Consider the following 14,983-nt stretch of genomic DNA (forward strand, 5'->3'; position numbering starts at 1 on the left):
CTAATCTGTCAGTAACAACAAATATGTCAACTCGATTAGAACAATAACCAAAACACCAAAACCAAATATTCAAACCATGTCTTAGACATAATCAAGTGATCTTTAGATGATAACAAGTCATCATTAGTGTTGGTGAACCATATAACCTATCGGTGAACAATATATCGGTGACTGTGCATAAGTCACTGAACTTGCCGGTGAACACAATGTGTCAATTCAATAGTAAACCAATATAACCATAGTGCCAAATCAACAATGTAGATCTCCATAAGGATAAGTGTTGAAATCAATGACAAAACTATTGCAACACATCTATAATACCAACATAGCCAGCTCTTGAAAAGAAGTAATAGAATAAGGAGGAAAAGAACAATATCATTGCAAATCTGTATCCCTTAATGTTATAGTAAACAATTTTGCTAACAATATTTGATCATGAGAAAAGTCACTATACAAAGTTTTGAATGTTTTAACATGAGTTAAGGGATCACCTTTTCCATTATAAATTTCCAATTGAGGGACTTCTACATGTTTTGGAGGGATGGCTCTAACAATGTCATTGGATAATAGGATTGCTATATCAAATGTGGGCACATTATACTTGGATTGATTCATAGAAGCTATTTGTTGTTGTAAGGAAGATAATGTTTGGGCTAGACTATTGATTGTAGCTTCAATAGAAGGATTGAAATTAGACATGTTGGATTGAGAGGGTGGATTAATATTGTTAAATAAAGGGGGTGGGAAACTATGATAAGTAGATAATGGAGAAGATTTGGTAACACATGGAAGACTCGTAGGAGGAATGATGGAATTGTGATTGAAGGAGTTTCCCCCTTGACTAACATTTATAGGTGGTGAATGTGATTGGGTAACAAGGGGAACACTCATGGTAGGATAAATGAAAGAAGAGGTATTTCCCCTATGACTAATATTTGTAGGTATAAAATTTTGTAGAGGTAGTCATGATGTTTGATGTGAAGGTAGGAACACTAGTCATAGGAGTTGTTAAAAGAATGGAATGATTAAGCTGACTAGGAGGTTGTGTATAACCTAGGTTTTCAACATAACTCTTCATAGGCATGATATTAGAATCTAAAATATGAGCAATACCATGAAAAAAATCAACACAATGTTTATCACTTTGAATCATTCTTTTTAATCCTTCAATCAATGGGAGAGCTTTTGATGTAGTCAAGGCAGGGAGATCCAATTAAGGACAGCCCAACCTTGCAACTTAACCTATAAACCATGCAAAGCATACCGGTAACTAGTAACAAGGTGTCGGAAACAGTAGAAAGAACAACCGGTAACAACACATAACACATAACCATTAAATAATATGAATGGATCTTATTACAAGTTGAAGAATTATACATGCCACATGTTGGATCACAGTCAAGGATATAAACAATGCTTATAATGCAATTACAAGATCCACAGATCATCCACATATCAAAACGGCTTCCAGTAATAGTCTATCGATTCTGTCCTAATCCGGACCTGAACCTTCCGGCCTCAGTCCTACCAGATCAGAATCTTGTCAGTTCTACATCTTCGCTCAATCTCAATACTCTGTCTTCAATCTTCTAACTTCGTTGTTGTCTTCAAATGATTCACCAACTTCCATTTATACCATCTGCAAATAATTACAACTCAATCAAGTTGGCCCAAAGACCAACCGGTTCATGAAATGTGCAATGGTAACATGTCGGCTCAAATCACTAAGAACAATCTCCAAATCATAAAAATGATGCACAAACCTCTAGGAATACTGACCAAGGCCCAAAGCAACACATCAAATGATTCGCAGGTCAAGGAGATCAACTGTAACCCGAAATCATCTTCGCTCAACATAGAGCCAGGCTAACCGGTAAGAACACACCAATCGGGGTAATACCAAAATCCACATCTTACCAAAAACAAAGCTAAAAGCTATGAAACTCGGACATGAAAATGACCATTAACACAAGCAATTCTCAAACATGAAGAAATTCCATGCTCTCAAGCAATTCCACTGAAAACTGCCAACCAGTAAGAACTAGACTGGTGCTCCTGCATCAGACTCTCGGGGTTAATTGAAAAGTGAGTCCCATCACTTGATCTAGTTCGTTGATCAGTCAGTAGGTACTTGCAACTACCTCAAGGATTCAGTGATCTAACCACAGCACTCGGATGCCTCTCCATGACAATCTACTAGTACAAATTGTGTTACCTCAATCAGAAATCTATTCAAGTCTCCACCCACTAACTGCCTCAAGCTCAAGCTCTAGGATCAGCAGTCTACCTGCAAACCTTTCTCTGCCTCACGTTTGGCGATCTGAACAAGTCCACAAGTTCCCTCAATCTTCTCTCCAACCAATCGGTGCACAAACAACACTCTATCCAACAACAGGTTCACGAACTAGCTCTGATACCATTTGACACAGTAAAGGTAGGGAGATCCAATGAAGAACAACCCAACCTTGCAGCTAAACACAAACCATGAAAAGCATACCGGTAATCGATAACAAGGCACCAGAAATAGCAAAAAGAACAACCCATAACAAGATATAACACATAATCAGTAAACAATATGAATGAATATTATTACAAGTTGAAGAATTGTACATGCCACATGTTGGATTGCAATCTAGGATACAAACAATGCTTACAATGCAATTACAAGATCCGTAGATCATCCACATATCAAAATGGCTTCTAGTAACAGTCTATCGGTTCTGTCCTAATCTAGACCTTAGCCTTTCAGCCTCAGTCCTATCGGATCAAAATCTTGCTAGTTCTACATTTTCACTCAATCTCAATACTCTGTCTTCAATCTTTTAACTTTAATATTGTCTTCTGATGATTCACCAGCTTCCATTTATACCATTTGCAAATAATTACAACTCAATCAAGTCGGCCCAAAGACCAACCGGTTCATGAAACATGCAACGGTAACATGTCGACTCAAATCACTAAGAACAATCTCCAAATCATAAAATGATGTACAGACCCCTAGAATACTGGCCAAGGCCCAAAGCAACACCTCAAACGATCTACAAGTCACGAAGATCAAATGCAACCCGAAATCATCTTTGCTCAACATACAGCTAGGCTAACCAGTAAGAACACACCAATCAGGGTAATACTAGAATCCACATCTTACTAGAAACAAAGCCAAAAGCTATGAAACTCGAACATGACAATGACCATGAACACAAGGGAATAAACCCAAAACCATAATGCTAAACACTCAAACATGAATGAATTTCATGCTCTCAAGCAATTCCACTGAAAATTGCCCAACCGGTAAGAACTAGACCAGTGCTCCTGCATCAGCCTCACTTTTCCGATATTCTTGACTCATCCATTGTTGAAGATTGTAAAATTGATTGTCCATCTTTGCCAATTGATCAATGAATACCCTAGTTAGTGATTTCTCCTCATTATGAGAATTATCAAGAAGATAAATGGGAATATTTGAAGGATTAGAAGAAGCACGAATATCCTCATTGAAAAAGCTAGCCAAATTAGGCTCCATTTCATCAGTAATTAAACCTTGGGCAGCCTTAATTCTACTTCTCCTAATGGGGATACTATAAGTAAGACTAATAGTAGTAAAATTCATGCACTAGAGAAAATAAATTGAAAGAATAATGCAATCTCCTAGGAATTTGAAAATTAAAATTAGGGCTTTATTAAAATAACCTCTTATATTAAATTTGAAATTATCCCCTAGAAGATAAAAAATTGAATTTAAAGTTAGGGCTGAAAATGACCTCTTAATTTTAAAAGTTTGAAAGGAGGAAAATCAAAATTAAAATTAGGGTTATCCAAATCTAACCTCTTAATTAAAAATTTTAAATTTTGAAATGTTAAAATATTAAAGAAATCAATTTAACTTTAAAAATTAGGTTAGGTGTAATTAACCACTTAATTTTAAAATTCAAATTTGTTTTCGACCTTAGGGTGACCTAAAATCAATAAAATTTCACAGATCTCTGGAATTGTGTAGTAAAATATAGTCAAACCAAGCTTCTGAAATTTGAGCAGAAAAAGTCGGGATCAAGTTTGTAGCAATGTGGTCCGAACACAAGGTCCGAACAACTTTTTACCAAATTTTCGAGGAAGCAAGATATTGTGATTTTAATGTTAATTCCATAAGGATATGGGAATTGGAGATGTTGAGATATGCAAAAATAAGCCTTGAAGGTTGAGATAGGACACACTTAGGATGTTTGATAAAATGATTAATTGAAAGAACAACAAAAAGGGAACACTTAAGGGTCGACTTTTATGATGTTTCAGAGGATAACAAGAGGCTTTAGATTTAATTGAATCAATTAAATGCTTAAAAGAAAATTTGAAATTGCAGAAGATTAATTTTATTTTGAAAATTAGGGTTTGTTGCATAAACCGCTTAATTTTAAAAATTTAAATTTGAAAATTTGAATGTTACAAGGAGGGAAAATGAATTTTTGAAATTGAAGCAAAGACCAAATTCAAGATCTACACAATCCACGAGGTCAATTTTAAAATTAAAAATTAGGGTTTTATGATTTAACCACTTAATTTTGAAATTTTGAAAAATGAAAGTGTAAATGAAAACTTGAATTGCAAAATTGAAGAGTTCTCAGATCTAAAACAATTAATCCAATTTAGACAAATAACAAGCTCAATTTTGTTTTTTTGCAGCTTTTTGTCTAGGTCTTGCCTTCTCTAGTTTCTTTCATGCTTATCCTTCATTTTGTAAGCGGGTTTTGGGTCCCTTAAAACCTAATTTTCCTTAATCAAAAACAAGCTCAATTTTGAATCTACAAATTAGGGTTTTTGTGAATTCAACCTCTAATTTTTTTTAAAATTGCAAGAAAATTAAACTTGTAAATGAAAAATTTGAATTTTAAATTGCATGCAATCAAATTTGAAAACAAAAATCAGAATTAAGGGTGTAAGGATTCAGGTTCACTAAAATGTAAAGTGGGAAATTGGGAGCTTAGCAAATTATCCACTTGGAAGGGAAGATTCACTAAGCTCAATTTTCACTTGGGGAAACTTTACATTCAAAAGAGGTGTTGAATCTACTAGATCCAACCCTAAATGATGAAAGGACTAAATACTAAGTAGATTGGTTGAAATTGGAATGTGGTTGACCCTTTTTTGTAAATTGAATAGTTGAATTAAGATTAAGTGTTGAAAATGAAGACCAAGTATGAGAAAACAGTGAACTACAGATTCAGGATTCAGTCATGCACCTGGATCTAAGAAATTTGAGATGATTCGGAGTTGCTCTACAAAATTAAGGAAAAGTTGCAGGGACCATGTGTCCGGACAGGGGCACCCTCCAATCGGTCCTTCGAACTTTCCATGCATTGAAAAGAGTTTCTCCGTCTCTGCGAATAAAGCTTAATTCAAAAGTACATCTACGCATATGTTTCCTACACACCAAAACAAAGGGAAATGTGTTGGGAATAGGGGTTTGACTTTAGGTCAAACCTCAGTTTTGTAATTAACCAAGTGGTTGAAATAATGTAATGGAAATGACTAAAAGTAGAAATCCTCCTCTTTGAGGAGATGTTGAATTGCTTGAAAATGAAATGCTTATACCTCCTTGTGAAGTTTTTCTTGCCTCCACATGGAATTATGATTTCATGAAGTAGAATGATGATCTCCTCTTCAGTGCTTGAAATCTTGACTCTATTGTTGCTCCAAAGCTTGAAGGAAGACTAAAAATACTCCATTGCTCTTGAATGCTTGAATGCTTGATCTCTTGTGTGTATACCTTCGATTGTGGATTTCATGTTATGTCAAATGAGAGGAGAAATCCCTCTTATATACTTGTCAGTAAGATTAATTGACTAATTTTCTGACTTGAGCTGACATAGGAGGGATTTTCCCACTTTAAATTTGAGTTAGGTCAAGGGGAGGGAATCAAGATAGGCCCCCATTGAGGGGTCCCTGGGTGCCATGCCCTGATCCTGCCTTATTTTGGGGCATGATCAAGATGGCTTTTGAATGCATTACTAATTTACAAGGTGTTTTTGATGTACATGAGCATATTCACGTCTTCGATCAGGCTCAGGGGCGCAAACACTAAGGCGAAGACCCAAATGCAGTCTAAAATTGTGAGGGGTGAAATTTTAGGATGTTATAGTATGATACTACCACAAGGGCATAAAATTGTTTAATATAGGCTAGGAAAGTTATCCCCTAGGCCTCCAATACCCTTATTTCCAGAGGCTCTTGCCCAACAACATGTTTTGGCTCCTATTCTGATGGCTTCCACAATCCATCTACATACACCTACACCTCTTCCACCACCATCAAAGTTGCAAGAGATGAAGACTCTAGTGCAGGGACTTAGTAATGAGTTGGTGACAATGAAGAGGCAATAATTTCAAAACAATAACCCTTACTAGGAATAAAATCAGAACTATCAACATCAGAGATCCAACTTTCAATGGAAAAACCAATGGACAAATGTTAGGCTCTTGAATATCTTGAATCCAACTACTGCAAGCACCTTAAAGGCTATAGTGTTGATTCAAAACAATCTTTCTCGGGAACAAGATTGGTGTGTCCCATGCAATCAGCCCCATAATCAAGCCACATTCTAGAATGGTGAGTTTTCTCAAGCCCTACTAGCACAAGAGGAGCCAACAACATCAGGGAAGCAACAATTTGTTGATTGTTCTAGTCATCCACAAGAAGATACATCTTTTATGAATTCACAAGAGGCTGATTTTTGTGGAATAAATCAGACAAGTGGGGATAATGTGGCCAGCAATATGAGATCAAAAATGAAGGCCATAGACCCTACTGCTTCTTCTACCACAGCAGCTCAAAATCCATAGTCTACCATGAAGACTACAATGTCAAAGACCCCTGATAGGGTGACTGCTCCAAGTAGAGAATCAAACTTGACTCAAAAGGTCATGCAAGGGGAGTCACTTAAGGCTCCAAGTAGATGAAGAGGGCTAGAATCAATGTATCTATGCGGGATACTCTTTCTATCCCATCTCAGAGAGACCTACTTAAAGAAGTAATAAAGGGGATGGATATTGCAGAGGGTACCAGTCAAAGTTGCAGTTCTTCAAATTTTACAAGCTTGGTGTAGCATTTGGAAATAGAAAATCAAAAGAAAACCAATAAGCCTCCCCCTTTTTATTTATCATTAATCATAGGAGATAAACTTGTTCATAATTGTATGATAGATAGTAGGGCTAGTAGTTTAGTTGTGACTAAGGGAATAGCTGACCACCTAGGTATCAAATATGAACCTATCACAAGAGGGGTAACAACTTGATGGCACATCAGTTCGGATTGTGGGGGTCATTAACAATTTAAATCTAACCTTGAATGCATGCTCAATTTGTAGTGTGTTGCAAGACATCTCAGTGATTGACCTCCTTGCTTATATTTCTATTTGTCTATATAGGGAAATCACTCCTAAGATAGGTGACTACCTATCTTCTGATTGGTCTCACATGTTGTTTAGGATAAGATATGACACCAAAGTAACCATTAGAGTTGAGCCTATTGCCAATGACCATATAGAGCCCTATACCCCAAGTCTTATAAACATGAATTATACTCTCCATGAGGAGAAAAAATAAATTTCAGTAACATAGCTTGCAACTCAGTTGTAGGAGGTTCTTGATTGCCTAGTTGATGAATGGGCAAATGCATTTCAGTTTGATCCCATTGATGAGATCAAAGACACGGGCCTAGGTACCTTTTGCATTAATGAGGAGGATGCCCCTATCCCAAATCTCTCAAAGGAAGATAGTGAAATGCATAGACTATAGGATATGTTCTTTGATGGCTCAAGGGACAAAAATGGTGTAGGGGCTGATTTGCTACTGATTTCTCCTAAAAGGGAGAAATATTACAAGTCTCATTCAGACTTCATTTCTGTTGCACTAATTATGTAGCTGAGTATGAAGCTCTAATTTTGGGCCTCCAAATAACACAAAGAAGAGGGATTAAATCCTTAAGGGTGCATGGAGACAATGAGTTGGTTGTAAATCAAGTCAGAGCTTAGAGCACCACAAAGAACAACCTTCTCAAGTCCTACAAGCATAGAACATGGGACCTAATTGAAGGTTTTGAGGCCTTCAATATTTGCAATGTCCCTAGAAATCAAAATAAAAATGTTGATAGATTGGCAGCAGCTAGTGCTTAACATGACCTTTCATCTCATGTTGCAGCAGAGAAAGAGAAACATATCAGACTTGTGGTGAGACCTGCAGTGCCTGATAACCAAGGGAATTGGCAAGTCTTTGACTCTAATCAGTAGATTGTGAGTGTAAACACTTAAAAATAATTATTTGAATTATTTTTAATTCCTCACATAATTAATTAATTAATTATGTTAATTCAAATTCTCCTCAATATTAATTAAATATAATTAATATTGTCACTATGGTATGTGACTGATTTATTTAATAAATTAATCCCTTGCTTTATTCTTCTAAAAATTAAATCCTCACAAATCTCCCTCTTAGCTAATTAATTTCAATTAATTAGTTAACCCCCATGATTCCTACAAATCATCTTCTTAATTCATCATTAGCCTATAAATTCTTCTAGAAACTCCCTAAACTCACTTAACCTTATTCTTCTAATTTTTAATTCCCTCCACTCATTCTCTCTCTTAGTCGAATCCTCCTACAAATCCTAATCCCACCTAACACTTCCTCTAATCCCCTTCCTAATGAGTTGCTAGTGACTAATCATCATGATTAGTCACAAAGTCAACCCCTTGTCCCTTCCATCCAACCACTAGCTTGAAATGCTCTTTTCCTAAGTGAATGTGAGATTTTCAAGATCTCACATTCCTCTAGGCATCCCCTCTCCCAAGGAATTTTTAATTCCTTCTTATTCCTCCAATCTCTCTACTTATCCCTTTTTGGAGAATTTTTAATTCCTCCTCTCCGTTCTCCAAAGAATGTCACATCCCTTGCTCTTCTCAAGGCACATTGGGAAGTCTTCCCAATGCACCTTGTTCTTCCCAAGGTACCTTGGGAGTCTTCCCAATGCACCTTGTGGAGTGTGTAGATAAGAAATGCCTTTAAGGCATATCTCTTGGTCTCCACACCCTCTTTTGGGCCTTGTGTGAGCTCACAAGAAATCCTAGCCCTTCATCTTGAATCCATCCTAGCCTTCCATTCTTCCTCTCCTCTTCCTATAAATTGAGGACTCCATCTCTCCATTCATCATCTCCAAGTTTAATAATCTTATGCTGCCCATTTGAGTTCAAAAAATTCATCAAATCATCCAAATTATAGCCAAATCCATACTCATCCATCACTTAGTCACTTATCCATCCATCTCATCCTCCCATCAATCATATTGTGCACATTTGGAGAGCCATCCACATCAAGCAAGCAAGAGGAACCCATCCGATCAAGTTGAAGAGAGAGGCACTATTCAACTTCACCAAAGGCTCAATCCGAGGGAGAGGTAAAGTTTTGCAAGGTATATGCATTTTATTCATGTCTTTATGTGGTTTTATGCATGTTTCATGTTTTAATATCTTTTAATGTTTTATTTGTGCACTAACCACTTGAATTCACCTTGCTAACCATTTTACCATCTTCATTTTGGCATGCCCAGTGGGACTCACGTCCCTGAATTTAACCTCTTTTTGCAAGTTTTTGTGAATTTTGGTTGCAAGATTTCGCTTCAGCATGAAAACTGCTAAGAAAACTTGTAGGAGCCTACAGAATGAGTCGGCTTTTTCAAGGTCAGGAGTTGTTGCAGATTTCGTTTCAGCATGAAAACTGCTAAGAAACTTATGGATGCTTGCTCTATAAATGATTTAATTCCATGATTATTATGATGATGTCATTTAATAGATTATTTATGTGGATGTTATCAAATAATTGGATACTTGATTTTTATAATTGAAATTGTATGCGATGTTTGAATTGTATTCTTTTTTTATAATATTATATGTGATTTTTGGAATTACTAATGTGCAAGTGAGATGTGCAGGAAAATTATTCCATGTGACCATGGAAACTATTTGGAGAATCAAGCCTAGACCTATGTGTGATTGTGAAGCCAAGGGTTGTCTATTTGGAGAGGCAACACCTCATTTGTAAATGTGTTTTAATTTGATGTTATGCTTAGATGTGTGTTTAATTTGGAAATTGTTTAATTTATAAATTCCAAAAAAAAGGGACATTTGTCATGTGTAATTTAGTGATGTATAATTATTTTTGTAGTGTCACTTGACACATGTGTTGTAGGATGAGTTGGAATTGACATGTCTCTTTTGATGAAATTTGTTTTACCAATGCATATTTTTCAATTATCCTAGAATGGTCCCAAGAAAGCCTTGGATAGGGAGCCATTAGAAAGGTCAAGTCAGGGTTGACCCATAGGTAAACTTTGGGTGACTTTCTAGGGGGTTAAACTAACTCCTAGGGTCAAGTTAGGGGCATTTTTAGTAGGCCATATGATGTACCTATGGATGAAGGCCAAATTTAGCCATGTGTCCACTCCCTAGGGCCTGTTTCGCCTCCACAAAAATTGAGTGTCCCCAGTTGGCCGAATTTCATATTTAGAAGAGCCTTCCTAGGTTAGATAACCCTCCTCATGAGTGGCATTGCTCTTCCCCATTCCTTTTACCTTTGTTTGAGGTGTCTTGGCTAGAGATTCTATAAGGTATTAGGAAAACCAACCAATGAACATCCTTCACCCTTCCCAAGTGGGTTGGAAAGAGTGAGGAGTGTTTTCATAGGGAATAGTTTGGGAGGGAGAAGTTTGATCACTCAATCTCCATTTTGGAGACTTAGAATTTTGAGCAACTTTTGTAAGTTTTTTGGAAGATTTTGGCTAAGTCTTAAGAGGAAAAGGTTGTGGATTTGGGCATCTCTCCTACAACTTATTTTCACCCTTTTGGCAGATTTAAGGTTGGTTGAACTCCTATCTCATGTATGTTGTTGTTTTTGAAAAGATTATTGTTGTATTTGTTTTTCCATTGTTATTTTTTTATGTGTAGGAAGATGTTCAGTTCTTCCTTATGTGTTTTTGGTTGAGTTTTTATGTTATTGTTTTGGGGGTTTTCAAGGCCAAACTCACCCTTGGGAGGGTAGAGTGGGCTTGGGGTGAAGGGCTGTTTGACAGCCTATGAGTGAGAGGCTTTCTTTGGAAGAGAGTGATTCACAAGGGATTTTGTGACCCTTGCCGCATAGTGATTTATTTATGCAATGGGGGTCATGAGGGGATTTTTGTTGGCTTGTATGTCTTGGGAGACATAAGGGATTATAGGGACAAGTTTGGAACTTGTGGATGTGTTTGTTTGTAGCCTTGCTATGGCATTATGTTCTCTACTTGCAAAATTCTCATCTAGGTACTCAGTCCACCTTCACCCCACTTGAAAAGTCACATATGTAATGTTGTTTAGCCTTGGGTTGGGAGTGTGAATGTTGTGAATTTTTCTTGCTTATGTGTATTTGAATGTGTGTTTCCCATCTAGCCTTGGTTCTCCTAGCTCGAGGGTGGCTTCTAGTAAGCCTAGGTTGGGAGGTGAGCCTCCATGGTCACAACCTATAAGTTTTTATTGCAGGTTTCTTGGGAAAAGATTGGAAAGGAAGATTTGGAATGATCCTATTGCTTATTGTATTTTAGTTGCAGAAAAGAAAAGAAGTTTATTATTTTATTTTAGTTGCAGAAAAGAAAAAGAGTTTCTTATTGTATTTAAGTTGCAGAAAAGAAAATGTAATTATTTGACTAAGTTTTACCATGAAATAAAATGCATTTTAGTTGAAATATATTTCCTTGCAAAGTGAAGAATGCATTGTTGAAATTATTTTTTTAATGATATGTATTTATAGGAAAAGATTAAGTATGAAAGTTATAGTTGTTCTTTTTAATCTTACATTGCACCTTGTTGTTATTAATCAATGGATTCTAGAAAGATTTATATTACAACTGTAAATAAATTAATTTCTGCTAATTTTTCTATTCTGGAAATGCATGTTAAGTAGGAAAAATAAATAGACTTTTAGAGTGAATAATAGTATTGAATCACATAATGTTGTTTATGGATTTAATATTTTTTTTTAATAGTTAGTTGCAGTTGTAAATGAATGAAACTCTGTCATAGTTTTACATTCTGTAAAAGCGGTAAATAAATCTAGATATAGTTATTTAAATCAAATGTTAATTGTATGTCATTAAAAAGAAAAAGAAATAAATTTACTCTAATCTGTTATTTTAAAAATAACCTACTATAATGCTTTGAAAGAAACAGATTTAGTCATGAGAAAAAAATATCTTCATATATTTATACTTGAGTATATATATATATATATATATATGCCTATGTTTTAAGCTACATGTCTAATTTGTGGTTTTTCCTTAGTTAAATGTTTAATATGTATGTTGTTATAAAAAAAAAGGGATTAAGTTTTAATGCCTTTATCTTTTATTTTTTTAAAACACACACACACACACACACACACACACACACACACACACACACACACACATATATATATATATATATATATATTTAAATATAAAAAAAATTAATAGCAAAAAATATACAGTCCCCCATACCCTCGGAGCTGAAGCTCCCTGCGAGTTGCCATTGGGCAACTCAGGCCCCTCTGTGGGTCGCAACCCATAGGGGCGCCCGCGGCTGTCACTACGGGCCACAACCCGCAGTGGTGGTCTCAGGCACCATTGTGGGCCACGACCCACAAGGGCACCTGCAGTCTCCACTGTGGGTCGCAACCCATAGTGGTGGTCTCGGCCACCACTATGGGTGGCCACCCGCAGCGCCACCGCCTCCCTCTTGCGGACTGTGGCCCCTTTCGAACCCGTCATCACCGCCATTCTTCAAACATCTGCCCCTTCCTCCATGCGAACCCCCGTGGCTTCACTCAAATTGCCTCCCTTTCCTTTGGCCTCTCCCTTTCTCGGCTGCCATGGCTGCCACCTACAGACACACACACACACAAAAAAAATGGTAAACAAGCAACCCTAACCCAATTTCAAGTTAGGGTTAGCTTGATAATAAGAAAGAACAAAAAAGGTTAAACAAGAAATAATCAACCCTAGATAGGGTTTGTAATAAAATATTAAATAAAATAAAATGAGGGGGAAATTATTTTCAAAATTTGAAAAGAATTACCCCCCCATTTATCTATAGTCAATATGTAGGATTAATTAACCCCTAATATTGAGTAGGGTAAAATTGGTTCTTAATGTAGACTATTTAGGGATTATAATTGAAATTAGGGATTAATTTTTATATAGCAATATTATTCTCATAATTGATTAAATTTTATTAACAAGGTTTATTAATGAGAATTTTATATAGTAAATTTTCATATTTAATTAAATATGGATGTTTGGGTTAAAATTCCTTTGGAGGATTTTATTAATGGAATTTATTAAATGTATAATGTTAAATTTTAGCCTATGAGGTCATTGTTGGCCGAATATTTAATAGTTGAAATTTAAATGTCAAAGGGGACTTAAAATTTGACTTTAGTATAAAATGAAATTATATGGCAAATATAATAATTGATTTGATTAAATTTATTAGTTATATTTAAAAGTGTAATCGTGTACGTTCAATTAATTATTTTTAATATGAGTTAACATTATTTTTATTTAGTCTTGAGTATTTTAATACCGCTGAGATAATTAATGTCTCTTGAACAATTGTTGGAGAAATTTTAGTTAGGGGTTATTAATTAATTTAGTTAATTAATTAATTAAGTTGGTGACGACCCTTTTTAGGGAATAATTATTCTACTCTAGATGTTGACGCTAAAATGATGGAGTTGATTAATTCAACTTTAGGAAATCATTCTATTTAATCTCGAGTTAACCCTTAGTTAAGACAAAACTTGTTTATTCCATTTTAAATGTAGATTATTTAATGTATTTATGTTGTTTAAAAAAAAAAATTGTTGTTTTATTTTTGCCCAAAAGTTTGGGCATGACATATACCCTTTACATATATAAACATGAATGCCTTATGTCGGCTTACAATCATATTACAAAAGATAAATACATGTCGGCCTAGACAAAAATATAAACATTAATTTTCATGATTGTTGCTGCTAAAACCTTTGCCGGATCAATCTTCTATGACGGCCTCCAAATACTAGTTCCTAGTTTGTCAGTTTCCCTTGCTTGTCGGTTTCCTTGAATGTCGGATGTTAAACCTTGAATACTGGAGGATACCGGATAAGTATCCAACCCAAAATGATGTGTCCATCAATGAAAACACTGTAATCCTAAATGATTGTCAATTGTCAACAATCTCCCCCTTTGGCATTGATGGAAACACTCATGTGAAAAATGGATCAATGAAGTGTTGTACCAATTCCTATCCACAAACTTCCCAAAACTGAGCTTAGAAAGCTTCTCCCCCTGAGCTATACATTACTTCTTATGTCCCTTAACATTTTTCACATCCAACCTCTCCCCCTTTTACAACAATGCTAAAGTTGGGGCAAGTAAATGAAAGAATCAAAATTGTGTTTACCGGATCTAGATGTACTTGAATATATCTGAGTAGTCACCCTTCAAAAAAGCCAAATAAGTGTCCCAACTATAATTTAAAGTTCCCAAAATTGATACAAACCCATTCAGAATGTAAGCATGCAATTCTTCTTTTGTTAATGTTTTTGGTGTGGGCATATTCATTTGTTCCATACTTTCTCTCTTATGAAGTAACAAAATATTAAGACGGGGACTAACTAATCCTCTCAATTCTCTGGCCCACTGGATTAACTTGTCCTTATCCTTCTCCAAGGCTGAAATTTCTGACTCTAAAAGAAAAATTTGACCATCAACAGTGTTGGTCAATGACTCAGTACCATCAAAACTAGCTACAAGTTGTTTTATCTTGTCTTTATCCTCCTTAATTTTATTGTCCATATCTGCTATTAGGTTTTCTCTATTAGTGCAAGATCAGTATATACGACTACATTAGTGAAGTGCTTCATCAATCCTTGTTATTTCTTCTGTC

This window comes from Cryptomeria japonica, chromosome 2 (assembly GCF_030272615.1).
Source record: "Cryptomeria japonica chromosome 2, Sugi_1.0, whole genome shotgun sequence".
NCBI classification, from domain to species: domain Eukaryota; kingdom Viridiplantae; phylum Streptophyta; class Pinopsida; order Cupressales; family Cupressaceae; genus Cryptomeria; species Cryptomeria japonica.